Source organism: Gordionus sp. m RMFG-2023, chromosome 3, assembly GCF_954871325.1.
Source record: "Gordionus sp. m RMFG-2023 chromosome 3, tfGorSpeb1-WG-v2, whole genome shotgun sequence".
NCBI classification, from domain to species: Eukaryota; Metazoa; Nematomorpha; class Gordioida; order Chordodea; family Parachordodidae; genus Gordionus; species Gordionus sp. m RMFG-2023.
In genome coordinates, this window is record NC_088777.1 from 40,784,870 (window position 1) to 40,811,553 (window position 26,684).

General features: G+C 25.8%; 1 protein-coding gene and 1 long non-coding RNA gene across 5 annotated transcripts in view; both read left to right on the top strand.

The window, feature by feature from the left end:
- Window positions 1-221: 221 nt before the first annotated feature.
- Window positions 222-642, top strand: LOC135927258 (uncharacterized). Its single transcript, XR_010572018.1, has 2 exons — window positions 222-350; window positions 403-642. It is a non-coding gene; the product is annotated as an uncharacterized LOC135927258 (long non-coding RNA).
- A 6,939-nt stretch (window positions 643-7,581) lies between these two features.
- Window positions 7,582-26,684, top strand: part of LOC135927267 (somatostatin receptor type 2-like) — a 36,416-nt gene continuing 17,313 nt past the window's right edge. The window contains exon 1 of one of the 4 annotated variants that reach the window (XM_065463222.1): window positions 7,582-7,597. The gene's annotated coding sequence lies outside the window, so the exon portion shown is untranslated. Of the gene's footprint in view, window positions 7,598-14,765; window positions 14,882-15,935; window positions 16,078-23,565; window positions 23,655-26,684 lie in introns of those variants that run through there. The other 3 variants (XM_065463221.1, XM_065463219.1, XM_065463220.1) reach the window with 3 other exon arrangements.

The following is a 26,684-nucleotide window of genomic DNA, read 5'->3' on the forward strand; positions in this document are numbered from 1 at the left end:
CGATTCGATTCTTATTTTACGAATACGAATATCAAAATTATTCCATTCGAAAATTCGAATCGAATTCGAATAAGGAAAATATATTATTCGTCGAATAATTTTTTATCTATTATTCGATCGAATTATTCGAGATTATTCGATTAAAGTAATTTATATTAATAAATATTGAAAAATAATCATATATTATTAGTAGGAATTATTTGCAATTATTCCTATTTAATAAAATTTCCTAGTGGAATAATGAAGAAACATTTTATATTTCTAAAATTGTTGTTAACGGCTGTTTTTATTCGAATAACTTCATAATACAAAATTAACTTCCGAAAATTGTTTTATGATGGACGAAGAAAGTATTTATTTTTATATGCAATTTATAAAACATATACAATTATAATAAACTAGTAGCCATCCCATCAAGAATGACGGGCGAACCAGATATTTCTCCGTCGTTTGATGATGGAGAAATCATAAATTTTACTTTTTGCAAAAATTTTTTGTTTAAAAAATTTGTTGTTGGTATATTTGTCTTCTACATGATATGAATATTATATTGATTTTACTACATTATATATAAAAATACTATATATATATATATATATATGCTTCTATATTATCTTACTAATAAAATTTGTTTGTCTTTTATCCATAGTTAAATTTTACAAAATAAATTTAATATTCTATCTTTTTTAATTTATGGTTAAATAAAATTTTCGAATTGAATCGAATATTCGACGAATCGAATCGAATAATCATTTTATTATTCGTACGAATACGAATAATGAATTATTCGATTTAAACGAGTACGAATAATTCCATTATTCGATTCGTATTTGTGTAGGTATAGTTATTATCTAAACCTGAGCCTGAAATGTAAATATATTCGTTTCGGTTTTTAATTTCTGGCTTTAATTAATCAGTTTGCTATTTGGTAAACAAATATTTTAAAACATTATATGTAAAAAGGAAAAATAATAGTCATTTATAATCTTAACTAAATCAGATTTTTTAAATGATTATGATGACCAGGTAACTATCTAGTCTCTATAGAAAATGTTATATATGACATGAATATAGATCAAAGTTTGAGGATTTCTATCTATAAAAAAAACTATTGATTTGAATAAGTAAATTTTTCGCAACAAAAAAAAAATGCTTACCGCGAATTTTGTTCAACTAAGTAATAAAAACATTTTAAAAAATTGAATAAATAAACATAAGGAGAGTGCAAGGTCCCGCAAGTTTTGCTCATTTCTATGCTCTCTTTTCTTTAAAATTGAAGGAACGAACACTTATTTTGGATTAATTGTTGTTACCCAAAAATATATTTTCCTGCCCCCTCTTAAATTTTATTGAGAGGAATGGATGACTCATAACTATTCTCCAATTACAAACCCCTAACCCACTAAATACTTTAAAACTAATACAAAACATAAATTTCATAAGAATTCAAGGATATTTATTCAATAATATATTATGCCTTAGGTAAATATTGAAAAGGATAGGTCTAACTAGATTATCATATCATAATATCCTATTATTATCCCCTACTCAATCATTGCCGTCTTAGATAATTTAATAGTTCAAATAATAAGAGAAATATTACTCTTTTATAGAATAAATAAAATTATTAATATCTTTCTTCTTTATAAAATGTAAACGCTATCAATCTCAATTATATATATTATAACACGATTATTTATCCATTAATAAAGTTAATTGCCATTTAATAGATTTTGTTCATAAATTCCATTTACTCTATAATATCAATTGTAATTACCATCAAAACGTTAAAATAGCATAATCTATTCTACAAGCTCTAAAGTGTTGCTCAATTATTTGGGTAGAAATAATAATATGTCATTTATATAAAATTTAATTTGAATCTATTTCACTCAACATAAATAAATAACATCTCTAGCACGATACAATAGAAAGTTTTGTATATAATACGAATCTAATTTTATATATTCGTATATCTTAAAAATTAACTATTGTTAGGTAAATGTCAAAGTCCAACCACAATTCATATTTATGAAATGTAAAATTTAATAAATTAACCTCATTATTAATCTTTTTCCAAATAAATTGGCCATTTCATAATGTTTTTTTAGCATAGAATCTGCTGTAATACAAATTATGCTTCTTCCATTAATTTAAATATTGCTAAAATAGTATTATTTTCTATATAATAACATTGTATCAGATATAAAAAATTATATATATATTGTGAAAAGCTAGAGTGACAGCAATTTCTGACCCCCTAGTTCGATAAATGATATTATATCGTACACTTTATTCCAATTGAACTGAAACCCTTTTTGTTTCAGCAATAAATCTGTCAATTCTAAAAATAATTCAACTAAATTTACAAAAAATTAAGAGAGGGATAAATTATCAATGTTTCTGTCCACAAGCCACTGTTTGTAATCGTCAAAATGGTGTCTCTGGATTTGATAAACGCGTTCTTAAAATAATCTCCATGTCTTGTAGTCGATCAGATTGAGATCAAGGCTATTGGAGTGGTGAGGGGGAAAAATGGGTAACATAAAATCTTTAGTTTTTCTTAAAAGAAGATCTTCAGTTTCTCTAGCTCATTGAACTGAAGCACTGTCCTGTTTTGCTGGAATATAAAGAATTCACTGCCCGACTATTTCTTAATAGGAGGTAATAAGGGCTCATTGAGTAAAACGTCATGATAGCATTCACCATTCATTTTTTTAACGCTTGGATCAGATGAGCTCTTTGCAGCCAAGACATGTTACTCCAACTAAAACCATGACGGATTTTGATAAATTTAAACAAGTATGAAGCAATCGATTGGCAACAACTTGTTTTCTTATTTAAACAGCAAAGTACACCCTATCATTGTGCAGATTTACTGGTGAGGATGCTGTAAACATCTTCACCCATGAATCATGGTAGAAGTTGTTTGGTACGGACAGTCATATTGTATCGGGTAGGTCCTGAGCTTGTTCCATTTTTAAACATTCCAGCTGCAGATCTTGGATAATTTGATGCACTTAAGTTTTCGAAATACCAGTTTCTTAAGATATTCTACGAATTGTTCTGTGGATGCCAGATCAATCTTTTTGGCTCAATGTGAGTGTTTCAACAGAATCAACATTTTTCATAATACGAGTTGTACGTGGTCTACCACCTATCGCTTTTCTGCTGATCTGGTAGCATCGATTTTTGCAATCAATTGAATCGATTTAAGGTTGGAATAGATTAGTTTCTGTTAAGAAATTCTTTCAAAAATTTGGCACCATAATGTTTATATTATCTTAGAATTTTAATTAAAATCAAGTATTTTTACTGAAAACCATTTTACTAACTTTTGCTCAAATGTTAAGTTTAATAATAAAAAAAAAAATTTTTACATGTTGGAAAATTCGAATTTTGTTTGTCCAACTTTGAATGCTCATAACTTTGGACCTTGTTTTTATAATAAAATTTGCAAATAACATTGATAATTTATCTCTCTCACAATCTATAAAATTATAGTGAATTATATTTAGAATTGACAGATTTATTACTAAAAAGAATGGTCAGTTCAATTGCGAAATTTAACTTGCTTATGGATATAATAGATCCCTATTTTGATGAAAAGTATCATAATTTTTCCTATTTGGAAACATTATAAAATTATATACTCAAATTTAGAAACTCACAATAATATGAATGCGGGTCAGACCCGCCATAAAACCCAAGATTTTTAAACTTGATTGGCCTAAATTTGTTAGGCATGACAAATTCCTGAATTAGCTCGTTCATACTTTTGCACAACCTATCCCTAGCTGATTATGATCGATAAAACAATAGAAATTATTATTTTAGATAGAAAAAATTAAGATTTAGTTTTTTTTATTTTTAAATTTTACACATTTATGATAAATCTTAAATTAAATTTTTTGCTTTATCATAATTTTTCTTAATTATTTTCTTATTAGCACGTCAAAATTATTCTTAATTTAAAATCAGTGCATATAATTATTTTAGTAAAAACATTTTTAAAGACACTAAATAAATGTTCAACCGGCATGCTGAATGGAATGGTCGCGTTGTGTTTTCTATTTATTAATAGGAAAATGATTTTAAATTGTGAAATCCTTCCCTATGTACTCTAAAAAATTGTCAAGGTTTTGTTTTATGTTTAAATTATTTTTATTACGTAGAGGGCTCATCAATAAAGATGTCAGGTTAGTTTTTACCTTAGGAACTTGATGTAAATGGAAAACTGTGAAGGTAGACAATTCCTTGACTATCATTTACATCACCTCTTCTTTTCTTTTTCTCTAATATCTGGGTCTTGAACAAAAACCCATTCAAAGGATGATGGAAATATCTACAAAGAAAAATTATTATAATTGAAGCAAAGAATTATGCTAAAATGATATTTTTAAATTTATTGCCTTTACACATATAATAATGTTAATTGTTATTGCTTTTAATTTCAATCATCAGCAAATTAACGACTCACCACCCAGATCATCTACTCTTTCAGGCTATCGATCCTTGGAAGTCCTCTTTCCTAGTCTATCCTCTTTCCTAGTCTATCCTCTTTCCTAGTCTATCCTCTTTCCTAGTCTATCCTCTTTCCTAGTCTATCCTCTTTCCTAATCTATCCTCTTTCCTAGTCTATCCTCTTTCAATCTTATTGCAAAGAGATTGAGATTTACCATTGGTTGGCAATTCCGTTGCATTACTTAAATCGAGAAGTCAACCTATGGAACATTTCCTTCTCTTTCAATTTCATAACGGTTATGAATTTATTGAAGCAACCCCTTTAAGTAATCTTGATTTACTACTTACAAACGATGAGCTACGCCATGCTATCGGACTCATACTTAATTGCAATATGGTTATGCCATATTCATGCTCATTTTATCAGACTCCTGTTTGCTCGGAAGGTTGCCACTTCCTGCATTTCAAACTCTGTGAAATTAGATTTCTAAGACATACCAAATGTAATGACACTATATCTCGTGCCTTGAAATCAGCCTGAATTCTCTCAACCTATGAGCCAACTGGACTTTGTAACGCAGATTGTAAACTTTGTAATGGTGAAAAGTGGTACTATTTTAATCTGAAATTTTTCGTCTAGATCCACTAAAAATGATACTATTGTAGACGCAGAACGAAATAAATCTGCGAAAATATTCTTTTATTTATTTTTCAATAATTTTTTCCTTATCAATAATTGTTTCAACACTAAATCCCTTTCGTACTTAGGCCCTAGCCTTCTACAAGGATATAGGGCATCGCATTACATCGAAGATCGAAAATAAAATACAAACTAAGGTTTTTATCTTAGACTAAGAAGAGAGTTAAATAACAACATCAGTTTTATATTCTACGTTGATATATAAGAATAACTATTAATGAAATATCGAAAATTGCATTAATAATAAATTCAAGATTATCCAATGTATAATCTAATTGAAATAATATTCGTAATTAATTAGTGGGCAAAAAATATTATTAAATAAACCTTTAACTTTAGATTTCATTAGTAAATGTAATATCAATAATTTAAAGATCTTATTTATTTTTTCTGCAAATGGCTGGTAAACCCATTCATATTTTTTTTTTTTCATAATAAGGATATTATAAATCAGTAATATGCTGCATATATATAGATCTTTGTAAGTTTTAATGATGTGTAGCTTGCTTCTAAGGGAGCAATTTATTCTTTCACAAAACCATACAAAATGTTAAGATGAATAAATAAACGAAATTTGTCCTTTTTAGTAAAATTCTCAAGATTATAAAAGATTTTTATAATATTTTAATATATTGTTTTTAATTGAAATCATTGATACATTGGATAAATTGATTGTGATACATCCTGTTTTTACATTAAGTTATTATTTCTTTTGAAGATATAAATCAGTTTCTCTGTACTTGTGGTTGTTGGAGCGAAAGTTAGGATAACAAGTTTTATAAAGTTTTAATTTTTTGATCATCAATTCTTTCATATCATAATGCCCTGAGCTAAAGGGATAATTTTAATACATTTTCAACACAATTCATTTTAAGTTAGTTATTGTTTTTTTTACAAAATAAATAGATATTTCTTAAAAAAAAATACTATCAAAATTTTTCTTCCTTTTTTATTTATTAGAAAATAAGCCTTTTTTATTTGCTTCCTCGACATATATTTTTTAAATGTAAAATTACACGACGTATTCATATACGATTTTTTCTTTATTTACAAATTTCATATATGGTTCCACACTGTTAATTTTTTTTAGAAGTAATAAAAATTACATCAAAGATTGGTATATTTCTTTCTTTTTTTTAAATTAATTTTTTTTAAAAAAAGAATTTTCAATTCGCTTCACGAACGTATATTTTTTTTTGAAGTAGTAAAAATATTATATTAATTTTTTGCAAATATAATTATTAATTTTCTTGAAAACTGACAAGAGAAGCAACACTTCCCTTGCTTCTATGAAAACTTCGTTACTGGTAAATTGTAGCTAAGGCAGCTGCAACAGATTTTCATCACCTATTATATTATTTAGTGATCAAATTGTAAAATTTTTATAACATGCCTATGAATATTCTTGCATAAATTCATACTGTGAAAGTCTTTCAAATGTAGTTAATCAAAAATTATGTCTCTTTATGGAATTCTACCTAGTAATACTGGGATTTATATCTAATCTCCTAAAAAATTTTAATAATTATCTAAGAAGATATTAATGATTTATTTTGCTTGTTCCAAAGCTTTTAGAATTTTACCATTAAAGAACGATATATCTGAAAAATAATTTTCTTTTAATCTTCTTTTAGTAAGTTAAAGTTTTTATAATGACTATTATCAAGAGTCTTATGTGCATCAGTTGTCGCAACCAAATATCCTGCACAATAAAGATGTTTTTGAAGTGAATTAGATCATCATCATTTAATGAATCTAATTGATTTCTCATTATCATAGAAATCAGAAATTAAAAATAAAATCATTTTATTCATTCGAAATTTCATTTTCGCCTATTATTTAATTAACTATCAAAGAAAACTCAAAAGGGTTTATTATTATTATTTAAACATTATATAGGCAAAATATAAAAATAATATTTAAAAGCATTTGTCTAATATTATCTTGGATATTTTGTATTGAATACAAAAATATACAAAAACCTCTTGCAATTATTTTTCAATCTTATGAATGATGTTTTCTTTTAATTTGTCATATAGTCACGTTTGAATCTATAAAATATGGGAAAAATAAGAAATTAGCATTGTTTGTAAGATATATCTGATTAATTTATTAAACAATTTAAATATTTTTTAAATTTTATTAATATGTAAATATTTTTTTTAAATTTCAATAATTTCAATTCACGTGAAAATAAATATTTATTTATTTATAATTTTAATTTTTGTAAATCCTAAATTTGTAGTAAATAAAATAGAGAATAAACTATAATTTAAGATAAAAAAATATCGAGGATATATCGATTTGTTACCTATTAGTAAAATGTATCGAAAAATTATGACATATAGAAATTTTAGAAGTATCACCTATACCATTCGAACAAAATGATGTCGAACTCGACACAGGATCGCGATACCTTAACAACTCTGTTAAGTATATATTATATACTCAAATACATCAATTTTCGAATATTAATCTTTTAGTACAAATCGAGAATTAAATGTCGGAGCAACCTAGATATTAGTGCTTCTATAATTTTTGTTCTGGCCTGATGCAAATCTTGATAATTTTATCTTATTTTGTAAATAAAAATACGCATTAATTGTATAGGTTTCCGAATGAATGCTTCTAGGTTTGGTTGACTTCACGCTTAAGGCGTATATTTTTATTTTTCTTATAATTCAGTTATGGTTTACAAAAATGATTATAATTTTTTCCTTATTTTATCAATTCCAACTTTCTTAGCAATCTACCAAACGGATTAAAGCATTAAAATGTACAAATTAAGCACTGGTTAGTTCAGAATTGTGTTTCCAATAGCTTGACTTTATCGATTAAAACATAGCATATAGACTTCCTCTTCCTTATAATACAGTTTCTTTTTTTGTAGTTAGCAAAATTGATTGAAGGATTGATAAATACTGATCAGGCACTAAATATTAGAGCAAATCAAACATTTAATGCTTCAATATTTTTCTTTCTGGCATGATACCAGTTGGCAATATATTTTTTTATTTCTTTAATAGATTTTTCTTTTTATATACAATCTGAAAAGGATTAAAATAATAACTAATTAAACCCAATATACAGAATAAATGCTCTCAGTCGATTTTTAATTGTAAGGTTGGCCAAAATTTTGTTTGCTAATAAATTATTTCTTTATATTAATTAGAGCACTAGGCTAATAAATAACAAAACACCTAAAATTATGGATTAGTACCTCCAATTGTTCGGTCAACTTCAGGAATATGATAGGGAAAATTACATTAGAAAAAAGTAAAATATAAATAAATACGAGAAAAATAAGAAAACAAAAGCACTTAACTCCATTGGCCAAACTCTACCAAAGGTCGGGCAATTGATAATTTTAGGCGGCCCATAATATTTTCTTACCTACCTCCTGAATAAATACTGGCCACGTCACTGTATCTTCTAAGTTACGGACTCCTTATATAACCTACTTAATTTTTAAGAAAAATGTTAACATTTTGGTAAATTAGAAGATGTCATTTTTTTAAAAATTATCAAATAGCAAAAACAAAGCAAAATATAAATAAACGCGGGGAAAATAAGAAAACAGAAACACCTAACCCAAATTTTTAATTGGCCGAATTCTGTCGAAGATCGGGCAAATGGGGATTTTAGGGCGAAGCCTCCCCCCCTCCCCCCCAAAAAATTACTATTTTTATTTTTACCCCCACCCCTGAATAAATTTTGGCCACGGCACTGCATTTCATAGTTAATTAGAGGTAGGCGCGGGCTTTCAAGTTACGCATGACATGAATCATGGTGGGTCACCGCGTGAGTTTGAATAAATTTTAAATTATTAGGCGTTATTGAGCATGATGGGTCTTCCCAAAATTTTTGCCGGGCGTGATTAGGCATGAATATAAATTTCCCGCGAATCACAGAAATTTTAATTTTTAAAATTGCTTTTTTATGAATATAAATTTGCCATTTAAAATTATCTAATATATATAATCTCCATAATCAAAACACGATCGTTTTCGTATCTCCCTAATGTATTTAAAATTTAAGGAGACTATATAATGTAATGTGATTTTTTTGCTATCTACGAGAGTCGAACCACAAACCTCCCGTTTCAAAGGCGTATGCTTTACACATGCACCAACTTGTATATAATTAAATTTAAAATATTATCTATATGTATATATTAATTAATAGCTGATATTTTTAAAATTTTGCCGTTTATTACCATAACTAGCTGACGGTGTTGAAGGGTAATTATTTAGTTTGTGTGTATGGTACTAATTATTAATAAATTTTATAAAAATATTAAGATTTAGGAGAAAAAGAGGTAAAATTGTAGCAATACAGTGAGCATTAAGAGTATTAGAAATATAAAAATTTAAATTTGTGATGGAAATTATATTGGATAAAATTTAAAATAGTTGAAGATTTTTAAATTTTAAATATGGGATAGACATTGACCTGAAATTTTTTTTATGCAGACATAGCTAGGCCTGATCAAAAAACCAAGGCTCATGCAACTTTCATATTCTGATTGTATTTTTAAATGAATTATGACTTTGACATATTTTATTTCAGTTCTTCGGAATTTTTTTATATTAAATATTAGGCATAATATTTTATTTATAATTCATAAAAATATTTTCCAAACCCAGCCCCACCCATAATAATTTTAAAAATTTTTTCTCAAACCTGGCCAACGCGTAATAATTTTGAAATTTTTTTCTCAAGCCTGGAGATAGGTAAATCTCTAAAAACCATATTCATTTTTTATTCTTTTTAATCCCGATCAATCCTACTTCAGACTAAGACCAACTCATTAGGACTAATAGTGAATACTATTTTTTGAGTAAAAATATATTTAAATTAGCTTAAGAAAAATTTTTTAAAATTATTATGGGTGGGGCTGGGCTTGGAAAATATTTTTATGATATATATTGGACTGGGATTAGGGAAAATTTTTCAAGATTATTATCAGCTTGGACGCTTGGGAATTCTATTATCAACTATGGATCAAACATTGACCTAAAACAAATTTTTTTGCAGGCCTGGGGACCTGGCCTGAAGGGGGGGGGGTTATAAAGAATAAAAAGATATTATTTTCAAAAAACAGGTAACAACTATCATAAAAGTAGGGAGAAAAACTAACTAATTACCCCTCAACCCCGTCATTCTTGACGGATTATTAGCTAGTAATAAATATTTGATAATTTAATTGAATTATTTTGAAAAAGGAATTTTTGAAAACAAAAATAGCAACATTTTTTCCCCATCTTATAAAATTTCAATTAGATGAAAAATAATTTAAAGTCTCTAAACTCTCGTTCAGCAATGGAAATTTGGTAATGTTTAATTTAAATATGTTTTATTTTCATTTTTTACTATATGTATATATATATACTCATTTGCACTCAAATTATAATCAGTCAAAATTAAAGGAAATTTGAACATCTTACTAAAAATCTAAAAGATAATTGATGCAGTTAAAAATGTAATGTATTACTATGCATTTAACCATATATTAAACATAATGCATTGTACTTTTGATAATTGCTTACCTGAAATAGCTTAATTTTAAGTATAAATGGTGTAAAGATAGTGCAATATTTCAAACAATCTGCAGCAAATAGCAAGCTAATACTTTCATTTAAGATATGATAACGATGGAACTATGTATATATCATGATACAAAGTTACTTAAAATCATTATGATGAATCATAATTGCCTGCTTAACAAACAAGAATTAAATAGATTAGCGACTATTGATATAAAGATCACATGTCAGTTAGATATTTTTTTTATCTCAATATGCTCAGATAATCTGAGTGCAGATTCTCGTCCCACAATAAATGAAGTTTATTTATAAAAACAAAAAATTAATTAAATTTTATAAACCTTCCGAAGGCGATACAGTAATAATTAAACGTCTTACATATAAAACAACTTAAAAATGCGAACTGATTTAAAATTAGATGATATGCATAAGACTATGTCAACTATCATATTTAACTTTTCTAATTCATCCTGTATAAAAAACCGCATATTCTCTAAATAGCATTAATATATACCGATGAATTGTGAAGATGATATTAAAAGATTTATCACTCATGAAACAAATAATGACAATTTTTGAAGTTTTGATGCAGGAAAATTTATTTTCTTTTTTGAGAAAATTAGCTAGTAAAATTTTATCAGCTAACAACAAGTTCGGCTTCTAATGAAAGGTTATTTTCTATAGCCAATCGCTTATTAGAGGAAAGGCGAACACAATAGAAATAAAAAAATATGGACACTATATATAAATTTTGAATTGTAAATTGTAATATTTTGTGTTATTAAAATGAAATTAGAGAAATAAAAACTATAATAGAATAAATTTAAAAAAGTGAAAAATATAAAATTTTGGAAAATTAAAAAACACCGTAAATTTTCAGGTGTGATGGATGTGATCAAAATATTGTCTTTAGTGAGCGGGAGGGTTGGGTCAAAATTTTTCTGGTAGTAAGCGTGAAAGGACGTAAATATTTTTTACTTCCATCGTAAATTTAGGGCCACGCCCACCTCTAGTTAGAATCTCCTTATATAACTTACTTAATTTTTAAGAAAATTATAAACATTTTAGTAAATTAGAAGATCTCAATTATTAAAAAAATTAAATAGCGACAAAGAATACTATAAATAAGTCCATAATCCGGCTCGGGCTGAAGTCGAGGGTTTAAAATACATTTATAAAAAATTATAAATAAAATGGAAAATAATGTTTTATCTTCTTTTATTAAAATAAGATGATGTTTAAAATTTCTTTGGGATTAACAGAAAGAAAATTAGTTTGTTTTTAATTAAACTTTATTAAAAAATGCATCCTATTCTTATTTTTCGCGATTGAAAATTTTTGGCCAGGCCGGGCTTAAAAAAATATTAAAGATTTTGAGCTGAACTCTGGCCAAGAAAATTTTAATTTGAGAGGTGTCCTATCCGTTCAAAATAATGTGTTCTTGATTTTAATTACCAATCTGAAATAACAATAAATAAATATAAATCACCTATATTAAAAAGTTAACTAATATAATATACATCAGAAACATGCAGGCCCGGTCGGACTGTATTTTAATTTTTTTAAATATACCCGGGCCGGGCCTGAATTTATTTTAAAATATCCATGCCGGGCCTGAAAATATAAAATCCGGGTCGGGTCATGCAAATGGTACCTAGCAGGTCTCTGGCATACATATTGTATATTTGAGTATAATAAAAGTAAAAAACTTTAAAAAAAATCAAAATTAAATGTTTATTTATAGATTTTTCCAAAAAGATGAGTGCTGTGCTTTTAAATTAATTTTTTTTCAAAAAGATAGTATTTTGATGACATCTTTGAATAAATTATTTTATAAATATAGAGTTTCATTCTTCTTTAAATAATAAATTTTATTACTGTATATTAATTTCAATTGTTTTTTAAATGAAAAGTTTTTTTTAAAAAAAGTTTCAAAATATAAATTAAAATCTTATATATATTATTATAATACATTAGAGATTTGAAATAAATTCTTAGAAAAGTAAATTTATTAAATGTTTTGATTCATATACCATATGTGGTGTGACATACATATGCAAATAAAATATTTTTGGCAGGACTATATGTTTGTACCATCATATTTCAATATTTCATTTCTTTTCTTTCTCTATAAATTTTGCATTTGAATACTCGCAAATATTCTATTCATATAATGTTAAAGAATATAGGATATAATTAAAATTCTTTATATTTTTATGTTCCCGTTTAGCTCAATATGATATTTATACTGTATTAAAGTAAAACTTTCGACGTTACTCTAATAAAGTAACGCCGTTATATTTTGGGTCACACTGTTATAATAATAACGCCATTACGTTCAAGTTACTTAAAAAAAATAACTACCACAAAAAAAAGACTGCATATTTTTTTGAACCTGAAATTTTTATTATTATATAATAATTAATGAATATTATCAGAGACCTGCAGAGGTGCCATTTGCACTGCCCAGCCAGGATTTGGAAAAATGTTTTGCCCCAGCCCGGATTTTTAATCGGCCCATCCTAGGTTTTATATTTTCAGGCCCAGCCCGGCACGGATTTTATTTTAAAAAAATTCAGCCCGGGTGTATAAATTTTTTATTCGACCTTGGTCTTTAAAAAAATTAAAATATACCTATCTGGCAGTCTTGCGGATCGCTTTTTAAATATGAAATTTATATAAAATAAAATAGGAAATATGATAAGTGAATGAATGTGATTGTTATATGATACACAATTTTATATTTATAATAATAATGGCGATACAGTATTCATCCTGACCCTGATATTTTTTAAAAAATTATTAGGCCCCGAGTAAAAAATTTTTTTATAGGCCATGCTCGTATTTAAAAAAAAACCGGGCCAAGCCTGTAGGTCTCTGACTATTATATAAATGTAATAAGCACACATTTTAACATATTTTCATAACAACAAATAATTCGGGCAATTTAAAAAAAAATAATTAAATGGACAATATAAGAATAATTGGTATCTTAAGCAAGTAATTAATTAATTTACAACTTGTTTTTTATATTGATTGGGCACTATTTAAAATAAATAGAAAGTTTAATAATAATTTGGTATATATTTTAAATTTTTGATAAGTTTATTATTAAATAATTTTCACTCTTTTTTTATTGGCTCTTGGGTAGTTTTTAATTAAGTTGTGATTTTTTTTCAATTTGAAATATTGAAAAGGAGACTAACTACAAATACGTAGGAAGTTTAATAATAATTTGGTAGATATTTTAAATTTTTGATAAGTTATTAAATAATTTTTATTGACTTTTGAAAGTTTTTAATTAAGTTGTGATTTTTTTTTAATTTGAAATATTATAGGGGTGACTGACAGCAAATATTCAGCTAAATTATTTATATACTTTAATTAATTTCCAATTTATTTTGTTATCTATATATATATATTTAATAATAAAGTAATATAAATTAATAATTATATTTCATTTTATTTAATAATAAATCATATTCAAAATATTTCGAATTAGAAATCGATAATATTTATTTCGCAAGGTGACATATTTTAAAATGTATTTTTATTTTTAAATTGTTTATGCACGAGATTAGGGTTTAAATTAGGTTAAAATCAAAAGAGTCATCAGATATAATTTTTTAAAAGAAAATTTTTAATAAAATTTGTCGTTGTTTTTCCCGATTCAGCTGATTATAATGAACTTTTAATGCTTTTGATGGTTAATTTTGAACATCTAAAGTTTTAAATGTTTTTATTTTATATATAATATAGAAAACAGTAGTTTACAACTTGCTAATTAAATATTATATCATCTATTTGTATCAAACTCATATTAGAATTTAAAACAGAAATTAAATATTTATTTAAACGATTAAAAATGTGCATCTCTTTTAAGGATAATGATAACGTTAACGTTTTAATAAAAACTAGCTGGTCAATTTATAATTAACTGACTATTTTTATTTATTTTTTTATTCTAAATATTTTTTAAATACTGCACAAAATATTTATTTCTTTAATAATAAAAATACAGCATATTTTAATTAATTTACTGACAGAAAATATTATAATTTTTAATAGCAATTGCTTCTTAAAATTGTATACTGATAAACTTTTAATTTCTATCTAAACACCTCTTTTGTCATACAGAACACCCATTCGATATGTGCTGAGGATGGCAAGGGTATTTTATATTTCATAAACGGTTTTTATGAGTGGAAATTGTTTAAGGATAGCCAAAATCGTTTGCATCTCTTTATCACCCACAAAATTTTATTGCTCATTAAAGTAGTCATCACACAGATCATCATAAAAAAACAGCTTATCTTTTTGGAATAGTCTTAAGCACTATATTTTATTTTTATCAAAAACCAAATATGTTTCTTTTATTCATCTGACCATTAAGTTAAAATGATGAAGATAATTAACATTAAACAATAATAAGATAAAAGTGATTTAAATATAATAAATAAATTATAAAGTAACGGGTAGTGTTGTTAAACGGCTCGTTTTGAGCAGATTTTTAAAAACGGCTAACATAGTATTTTATCCAGAAAAATATTACGCAAGTCTGAAAATTTTGTTCATAGGAGGAGCAAAGGTTTAGACATATAGTATCGAAATTTCGAGGCTTAGTCAATATTGAGTTAGCCGTTTATAAAAATCGGCTCAAAACGAGCCATTTAACAACATTAGTAGCGGGTAAGGTAAAAAGTAACGCTACCTTAATTAGTTCTCTCAATAGTAACTATGTTTCCTCATTTTTTTTTGGAAGAAAGATGATTACGTTACTAAACAGCAGAAGGCTATGCCAATTAGGTTATTAATTTTTAATTAGGATTGAACTAAGCTGATTTAATTTAGCTCGAGCTTTTTAGTTTTACTTATATGTTGGTGAAGAATTTTGTTTTATGGGCAATAAAATTGCAAGTCAAATTTGCCTGGAATTCACAGTGTAGGCATACTATATACTTGCTGGAGTGCAATTCCCAAAAAAGTGTAGCCCTTCGGTAACTTTCATAAGCGAAAAATTACAGTTAAGGCCTTTATGAATATTATATATACCCTCTTTACTCCTTTATCTTTATAAATTATATAATGGCTTCATGTTTGTCGCGGCAAGACTAAAAAATATTATATTTATTGATTAAAATATAAAATAATTATATTATTATATATTTATATTTATATAATACTTATTCAAAATTCATTTATCTTTTTCTTCTTTAAAAAAAATTATTATAAAACGATAAAATACAATTCTGCCTTATATATATATACTTTATTTTAGTATAATCAATTTCGATCATATTAATTAAATAATGGGTAAATAATGGGAATATAATTCTTCGAACATTTTCCAAATTCTTACGTTAATAGGTTAGTATATATATGTTACAATAAAATAAAAAAAAATTAACAATAAAATAAACTTTCTCTATAATGAATCGTGCAACATTTTAAAAATAATATATAAATGACTTGCACTTTTGTTGGGACCAGTCCCTGGACAGGGTTTCCTATAAATTTTATAAAGAGAGTTCTAGATCTTTCTAGTTTGTCCCGGTTCCTCCAAAGATCATAATATTTAAAAAAAAAAATTAGTCTCAAATGATGATCGCATATTTATCTTGAGTCAGTCGGTATCTCTCTGTTAAAATCCTCTTATTATTGTATAGTTCAATCTATTATTCCAAATTGGAGAACTGGAGATTGTCAAATAGTTTTTTTCATCTTGAAAATCCAATTTTTAATAATCTATTTTTGTTTTGTAACCCAATTGTATTAATTGACCATCTTTAAGCGTGTAGCCAGGGTTTCATTTTTGTTGGAGGGGGAGGGTGGAGGAATTTGATTAAAAAATATCGAAATGATATTTTTAGAACATTACAAATTTATTTGAAATAATCATAATGGAAATTTATTTGAACTAATCATATTTTAAAAAATGACAATTTCGAACATAAAGGATATAATAAATTATGCTTAATAATATTTATATGTATATATAAACCTGTTTAACACGATATGATAGAATTAGGCATTATATGATAATTTAAAAAAAAGTGAAATATCATTCTCATTAATTGAAATTAATCTTTTTTGCCATTGATATCAATAATTCGTTCTCTAAATTGAGGATCAAATTTATATATTTTCTACTTCTACCTCTCTATGATAGGTTATTTTTTTATTCTATTATGACCAAAATGTTTTATGTGCTTATTGGTATTATTACTAAAATATACAGTAATTTTAAAATCATTTATCAAAAAATACTGTTTTTCCACCTACACTTATATAGAAAAAAATGTTGAAATCCTTTTAACAATTTAATGTTATTGTATTAAAATCAGAAATGAAATTTTAAATTGTAAAATTTTTTTTAAATCCTTAGCAGCATTTAATGTTCTAAATCAGGCTTTCGCCCACATTATAACATAATTAGATTTTTTAAAACCATTTTAAAATGTAAATTAACTCTATGGTGTATTTCATGGGAAAGGGAGGCAGGTTTTTCTATTCTCCCTCCCTATTCCCCGATTTTTTTTTTATAAATCAGAATAAATATGTTATTTGACATAAAAAAACTCATAATCAAAAGTAATAAAGCAAGAAGAAAGATCAAAATAAAGATATTTTATCATGATTTTATTTTGTAATGCCTTTTAAATCGTTAGATATAATTTAATTTTCTAAAATCATTTTAATTAAAAAAACATTTATTGAAATCTATCGTCTTAAATAATTTTTCCAAAGTATTTAAATTATTTAAATATTTGATCCTCAGTCTGAATAAATTGGGTAAACATTTAATTTTTTTTCAATATTAAGATTTAATATATCTTCAGAAGGATTGTCAGCAGATATAATAATATTTATATATTAGAGTCATTTCATGAATCACCACAAGAAAGGTATTTAAATTATTTTTTTAAATCTTCAATCAAATGAACATCAATACTAACATTGGTACTTAGGTCTTTGTATCCAGGATTCTTCTCATGGTTTCACCTAAATGCCATTTTTTAAATATTGCATAAACATAAGTGTTTCAGGTTTAAATGTAAGAAAATATGCTTAAATTTTCGTGTAAAATTTTATATTTAATCTAAAATAGAATGCATAACCTTTATGAAAATAGAAGACGTTCTGCAATTCTTAAAAATCTCTATATTTCTTCAGAAATATTTTATTCATTACGGGGCGAGATTCCCCTCTGTCCACAGCCGGCTAGCTGCATGACCGTTTCTCTATATTGAATAAAATACAATATCGGCGTTGCACATTGTGTGGATTTAATTGTAATAAATTTTGGGAATAAAATTTTAACCCCCCCCCTTCTACCCCCCTACAAAACTGCTTAGACCAGGACTAGTCGACGCAAGGAGCCCGTCAATTCCTCAGTTTTTTTTAAAATTAGTAATGTTTATAAGTTTACATATAGTTAATATTATATAATATGCATATTTTGGAAGGTCAAAATAAAAATATTTTTTATCATGATATTAGATTGGGCTAAAATAGGATACGTTTAAAATAATAAAATTGACTTTATATGAAAGTTAAAACTCTTCTTCTAACAATATATAATGTTTTAATATATTTCAGAAGGTATTAGCAATATTACTAACCTTGAGTAGAATCAAGGTTAGTTGGGTCAAATAAATCATGCATAATGATATTATATAAATATATATCATAAAATATTAGAATAATATAGAAGAGAATTAGTATTCATTATATAATATTGTAGATTGAAATCAATTCCATATGATAATCTAATTAAATCCGGAACAAAGATATTAATAATCTTATAAAATCCTTTATAAACCACTTGATTTTACAAGCACTAAAATTGATTTGAAAAATAAGTTTTAAGGGTGTGTCCTGGTTAAGGTTGTCAAAAAGCCCTCAGGTCTTTCTGAGTAGATTTTTAAAAACGACCCGCTTAAGATTTTGGCCATAATAATATTTGTAAACCTCAAGATTTGGCAAATAGAGGTCCAAATCTTTCTTCTACCTATGAACAAAATCTCCAGGCTTACATAATTTTATTTTAGCTAAGATCTTAATAGGGTAGTTTTAAAACGAACTTCTTATTACTAAACAGCCTTAAAAACAAAAGAAAGAATTTAAAAAAAACGGAAAATACTAAATCAGAAATACAAAAAAAACTAAAATAAATAAGAAAAATAACAATATCACCAAATACTTAAAACACCAAAATAGAATGTCTTTCAAAAGCTATTTATCCTCGGCTAAATAGCATTAAATATCAAAAATAAGCTGAATCAGAACACACTCTAATTAGTAAAAATTTGTGCAAGTGTACAAGGTAAGTTGAGCTGTCCCATTTCAATTCAGATGTAAACACAAATTTGTTTGGAATAGTTACTTGTAGTAGAATACTAATTTTATTATTTTTTAAAAAAAAATAACATCATTAAATATAGCATATAAGTTATCAAATTAAAAATAACGATTAAAAAATAATATAATATTTAAATTTTTTTAGAAATATATATAATATAACGCAAAACTGGTAATAGTAGTCAACAAATAAATTATATTTTATATTGTAGCGAAAACTTTGGACTTATAATCTGCGACCAATAAAATCATTTTAATTATAAGAAATAAGGTAAATTATATTCTTATTTATTACATTTTTCTGAAATATTTTAATCCAAATAAGGATAATCAACATTTTTTTTTAAAAAAAAATTATATAACCCCTATTTCTTCCATTTAAAAAAAAATCCGTATAGGAAATGAAAATTTTTTGTCTTTTCTTTACCTAATTCATTAATTTTTTTCATTTTTTTTACATTCATATATTAAAAAATATATAAATAAATCAATAATCCATTTTTAATTAACAAGTAATTCACGTTCTAACCTAATAACTAGCTAATCTATTTATACCCCCCCCCCTTCCCCCATAAGATCTATTTCATCAGTTTTGTTTTATTAATTATTTTTAATACATTTAAAAAAAAAAATTATTTAATGTTTAATGATCTCGGCAAGGCAGTAAAATAAGGCAGCTATATCCGCCCTCCTGAATAAACCATTTAATAAACATTAGCATTGCCTTGGCAAGAAGATAGAGGAGCTAAACCTAAATATTTTTAACACGCCTACGCCTAATAAAAAAAATTAATTAATTTTTTTTGGCAGGTCATAAAAGTTAGCGACATTATTTAATATATTATTATAATTAATTATTTTCATATTGCTTGATTTTTTTTAAAAAAAATTGCCTTCTTCCTTAGGGATCTTCCAGATAATTAGAATACAGGCACCTCTTTAAAATTAATGAGGGTTTTTTTTATTAATTTTAAAAGAAATGAAAACAAATTTTTGGCTAATATTATTAAGTATTAAGAAAACCCAAAATTTTACATTATCATATTTTTATTGGAGGGTCAGGGAAGGGGGGAAGTCATCATGTCTAAGCCACTGAACATATGTTCTTAAAAATTATATCAAACACTGTAATACAACATATTCGACATATTTACTAATAAAGAAATAATTGCACAAGAAAAACCTCTGGTAGATAAATGGTCTATTATCAAATTATATATTTTTTAACAGCATTTAAATAACATTTTCATAATTAATTTTACAATTTAATTTTTTTAAAGGTATTTATTAAAAAAGAACAAAATTAATCATTACCTTAAGTGCTATGGTCAGCCATAAATTTAGAACTTATATTATAATATATAGTGGATCCTTAAGGGAAAGCGCAACTATTTTTGGGAAAAATTGATTATTTGTTAATGTATTGTCATTCATCAGGATAATTTACCTAAATTCTGTCACATTAAATATTATAATGGATTAGCACATTGACCATCAAAGAACGATTGAATTAGAAAGTGACTTTAATAAAATATCTTAGTAGTATATTTGTAATTTATGATCTAAATATATGGATAAAATACTAATACTAAATTTCCTTGTCGCTTAAATGTTTAATCGAATTGAGAACCAGTTTCTGATTCACCGTCTCCTTAGCAGGAAATTTTCCCATATAATATAATTACACTACCGGTCTACAAAAACATTCCAAAATTCAATCGGGCCCCCCAGATGTATTGCCGGTTAGTTTGTAAATACATTTTTTGGATTGGGTTGGGTCCCCTTTAAAAAATATATCTAGGGTCTATCCGCGGCTTTTAATCATGTAAATGGTCCGAATTGGGTCAATTTATAAAAAAGGCCCTATTGAAATTTTAGCCAAAAGAATTTTATGCAAACATGGAAATTTTGCTTATAGGTGGCAGAAGATTTGAACTTCTATTTGACAAATCTCGAGGCTCACTATTATTTTGGCTAAAATCTTAATGGGCCGTTTTTATCTACCATAATTAAACCTTATAACAACACTACATGCCTTGTTCTGCATTACAGGTCTCTAGGCTAAAGCCTGAGATTTATTATTTTTCAAAGTGGAATTCTTTTTCTTAATAAAAAGTAAATATAATCATAAAATTTTAAACTGATTATCTTCAGCCTCTTATTCATTCATTTAATGATTGTCACCTAAGTATTTCCATAAATTTTGTTTGTAGCGGCGAATTGTTTAAGTTACACTATTTAAGCTATATAAATTAAAATTTCTCTAGCAATCCTTCTTTATGTTTGATTTAAATAAACCGATTCAGTAGATATATTAATGTTATATTTTGATCGAATACCTCTATGCTGCCAACAAAGGAACTAATAACTTTTCCCTTCTACCCAGGGCTATAATTCGGGAGGAAGGAGTGCGTGTCTTTGTCAATTCTAAAAAATTTAGCGTGCCTCTTCTAAAAATTTGAATTTTTTTAAAATGGTATATTAGCATATTATTAATATTATTTTTTATTATGAAAAGAACATTAGTAAATATTTTATTAAACAAAATGAAAGTGTATTAATGCAATTGTGCATTTTTAATTCAAAAACTAACCATTATTTATTTGGTTCTTTAAAAAGAATATCCAACTTTATCTTCAACATGCCATGGCATTGTTTAAAACATCGTTTAGAAAGAATTAACGGTGTCCGATGCAATAAAATTTTTTACAGGTATTAATTAATTTAAAGCCTTTTTTGACATAGCTAACAGAATCAAAAACGTTGGATCAAATGTCTGAATTGGGCATTCTGGGCGAGTCTAGTCCCTCGGGGGTCAGGAATATTTAAGATAAAATATATATGGATATCAAATAGAAGCGAATTCAAATATCTTCTGACTGAAATAATAGTTTACTCTTGGTTGGGTTGGACTTGGTCTGAATGGGGGGGGGGCTAAAAAATAAAAATTTAATATAGTATCAAATAAAAGGTGATTAAAATATTTTTTGATTATAATGATAATTATTATTCTAAATAGGCGGGTCAAGGTTTTGGGGGTCAGGAATATTTTATCAACATATATTCATAGGGGTATCAAATAGAAGCTACTTAAACATATTTGACAGAAATAATTGTATTTACTGTTGGTTTTAATGGATTGAAGGTGGGGAGGGGGGGGGGTGGTAGATATATAAATTTGACATGGGTACCAAATAAAAGATAATTAAAATATGGGGGGTCTAGAATATTTTTATCACTTATTGATATGAGAATTGAATAAAAGGTTATTAAAATATCTTTTTGCTATAATGTTAAATATTACAATAAATGGTCATGTCTAGGTCTTAGTGTGTGTGGGGGGGGACAGGAATATTTTTAACAACTCAAAATATTGGCATGAGTAGCAAATAGAAGAATTTTAAAATATTTTTTAACTATTATATTAAATATCACTTTGAGTGGCCGGGTCTTTTTTTTTGGGGGGGGGGAGGGGGGGTCAGGAATATTTTATCAACATAAAATACTGATGTGCACCAAATAGAAGCTAATTAAAATATTGACATGGGTATCAAATAGAAGCTATAAAATAAAGTAGAAGATTTTAATTCCCCATCATTCTTGACGGGTTATTAGCTAGTAAAAATATTATGAAATGCATTCCAAACTTTTGTCAATTTTAAAATATATTTTTTGCAATATAGTTCAATTTTTATAGAAATTCTAAATAGCTATTTTATATAATATCGATATAATTTATTTTATATGAAATCGATATAAACTAAATTCTTTGTAAAACAAAAATTCTCCTGTCTTTATTGCCATTTTTCCATGCCTCAACTATTTTTTTTAGAGTAATAGCGTGCCCCTGGCACAAATTAAGGACTGTACTGCTTCTACTCTATGCTATTATGCTACAGAGCGTCATCTATAAAAAACTAATTAGCATCACATATGGGATCTATATGCTGGTGAAAATGATTCACGCTTCAACTTCTGCGTTCATGCGATTTCGTTATAATAAATGATGAAACTTCATGTTTATTGCCATTACTGGTCAACATAATAAAATAAGATTAATTAATTATTTTGATTGATTATATATAATTTGCCAAAATTAAAAACTGTGAAAAGATGGAAAGAAGGTTTTGATATATAGATCTGTTTTGTTTTCCCATTAAAATAAAAATAAGAAATTTTATCGTAAATGGAAAATGGAAACGAAATATATATATAATATAATCTATTTTTTTTAAAAAAAACCTAAAATTGAATTCTATTTAGAAAATCTAAAATTATCAATGAATAATATAAAAACTTATAACATAATATACCTACATATTTATAATAATATTATGACAAATTTATACATTTTGACATGGGAGGAAGGGATTTCATTTTGGATGTTTGGGATTTAGAAAGTGCAAACAATTCTGGTCCTGTGGTTTTTTTTTGAATCGTACTTCCGATGTTTATTTTAAATCATTTAAATAATTTCTATGGTACTTGTAAATTTTGATACAGATGACAATTTAGCGGATATACGGTATTTATATTCTGTCTGCCTAGCCTAAGTGCTCGGGACGAGGGATATTAATCTAATGGTTAGAAATTTATATATATTATATAATAAAAATTTTGCATAAGGTCATATTACAAGTTTACATATTTTTGAAAAGAGAATGAAAAAATTATGTGATTTATGGCGGAAATCGCAAAAGATTAGCTTTTTTTATTCATGAATAAATTTTAATTTTTTTTTAAAAAAAATTTCATTTAAAATAATAATAAATCATATTGATTTTTAAAGTTGATTAATTAAAACTATGAAAATTAAATTTTGCCTATGAAACCTATAAAGGATATCATTTCTTCTAGATCGATCGTCCCCTGCCAAAATTTACTAATCAAATGTTTGAATAATTCACCACATTTCTATCTTTGAAGTACTAGTTAGTCTAGCATTATTTTAGTTTTAGTTAAATACCAAACTTAAATTATTTTAACATTCCTAGCTAAATTCAATTTTTTTTTGAAATATTAAAATTAGATTTTAATTATCTCATTTTTTTATTGAGGAATTGGAGGGAGTTAACAATTTAGTATTTTTAGTGTTAGGTCAAAAATAACGATATATATAAAACATATGAGAATCGAATAGTACAGTATATACCAGTTTAATATCATGTATATTTTAGGATATAAATTAAGAATCATCATAATATTTCGCAAAATTGAAAATATGTGCAGTAAATGTTCTTCCATTATGTAATTTTCCAACTAATTAACTGATATAAGTTAGATTAATTTATTCGAAATTGGTCCGGCCAGGTTTTGTCGAAAAATATTTTTAGGCCTCTGCCCCGGATTTATTTATTTTATTTTAAGTTTTAGGCTGGACTTTGGTCAGGCCTCACAGGTCCCTGATATGTTTTAAATATATTCTTTTTCTTTGCTTGATTTTACAGATAGAGGGTGATAAAGGCGTGATATCTAGGGATCGATTAATAATAAATAAATTCTACATTTTTTTCCACGAATTCGTTTCCGGGAATTAGCAAAATTAATTAAAAAATTTTAGAAATATAAATTTATAAAAAAATATAAACTAACAAATAATTTTCCGTTTTATAACCTCATTTTAATTATAAATAAAAAAAATTTTTAATATTTCATTTTTAAATTTTATTTTATATAAGCTTTAATGAACTTATCCAAAATTTTTTAGGAAATTAACGTCATATAAAAGATTAAGATGGGTAAAAAAAATTAGTATTTTGAGTTTATGGGAAATTAAAAATTATATCAATTTTTCACCTACTACAAATTCTTAGAATGTAAATATAATATTTTGTGTTTGTCCTAAGGAATAAATTAAAAACCTAAGGCGTTTAAACTTTTTATAATATAGTTAAAGAATTTTAAAAAAAACATGGGTTACATTAAAATGAATGGGAATTAAATTCTATCTTATTGAATGGATATACTTAAGAAATTGGAATGACAAATTTCTAAGCAAAAAAGTTCTTGGATATGGAACTAGTCGTCGGAATCATGAGATTATAAGGTACTCCCCTCCCCATTTTGATTAGAACATTGAACCGAATATCCGAGAAAATTTAAAAACTTTGAATTTTTTAAAATCTTTGAATATCTTAAACCATTAAGTTTATATCTACATTAAATTGAACAATCTTGTTTAACTATAACTAATTAATTTATATAGCAGTTTTGTATTGGCGTCCTCAATATAATTTGAAATCGTTAAGTATTTTCTCATATATTATATATAAATAATGTTTTTAGTAGGTAGAAGCATATGGTTGGCCTTCATCATGTTTTTGGCTATAATAATTGTATTGTCCTTGGTCAAAAATTTGAACTAAATTCTTGTCTTATACTGAACTATTCTATCATATTGCTACCCATTTATTTTAATTAATTTTCATATTATATACTTATATAAAAAATTTTTAAATAAATCATAAATTTATTTTACCAGCATCCCTTCCCTATACTCTATAGCAAGGTATTTTTTATCGAATCAAGTATAAAATTTTTCAAAAAAATTATAAAATCTTTTTTATCTTCAAAGCAACAAATCCATCTTGTAGGGTTTTAGATTTTCTAAAGATGACACAAGTCTAATTTACGCTACTCGTATTAAATTATAAAAGTAGCAAAGCTACCCAGAGATACAAAAAAGCGCACTAGTTTAACATCTATGAGCCTGAGTGTATTTTCTCTAAATTAATATTTAATATAATATGTCATTTTTTTTATCTTATATTTTAAAATATAAATTGTTATAAAGTTATATTTAATTATAGAAACTTAATGTGTTTGCAATGCCCAATTTTTTAAAATATAAAATATATAGTATTATACATTTTTATAATAATTCCATTATTTTAACTGAAATAGATATAAAAATATATAATGATAAAAATAGTAATTTTATCAATTTTTAAAATTGTTTCTATGCTTTTTATGCTTCCACTATATTTTTCGCGGGTATTATGCCCATTCTCGCTATTTTCTTATTTCATAAAAAATTTTCCTTCTTACATAATACTGTCCTCCAAACTGATTGAAGCATTAAAATATATTTATAGCGCCAGTGGCTTACCGGACACCCTCGCAGACCTCGCGCAGCAGATGATAATTTTTCGCAAATAAAGCAGAGGCCTGCATGGGACGGACGGATCTGAAACCCATAGGAAAGATCACATTTAGCACAAGTATGGACTAGGTCGGAAGATTTCGATTTTCGGTCAGGCTAATTTTATAGATTACGATTTTTTAATGGGCAGAGTCATTATATATTTAAATTCATTAAATTTATACATATTTAATAAAAATCGAATATATTATTTACAATCTTGTAATATTTTTTTAGTTCAATTTTTACATGCCAGATTCATATTATAGTCATTTTTAAATACTATTGCAAATGAATAAAATTACTTTTTATATAATTCTCACTTTTATTTGCATTTTTAATCTTTCGGTATAATTAATAACATAACATTTGTTCTAAAACTAGTTCCAACATATTTATCCATGGTGATTCAGGAATAAAGTAATGAATAAGATTATAATTGGTTATGATTTTGCATTATTATGGTATATTT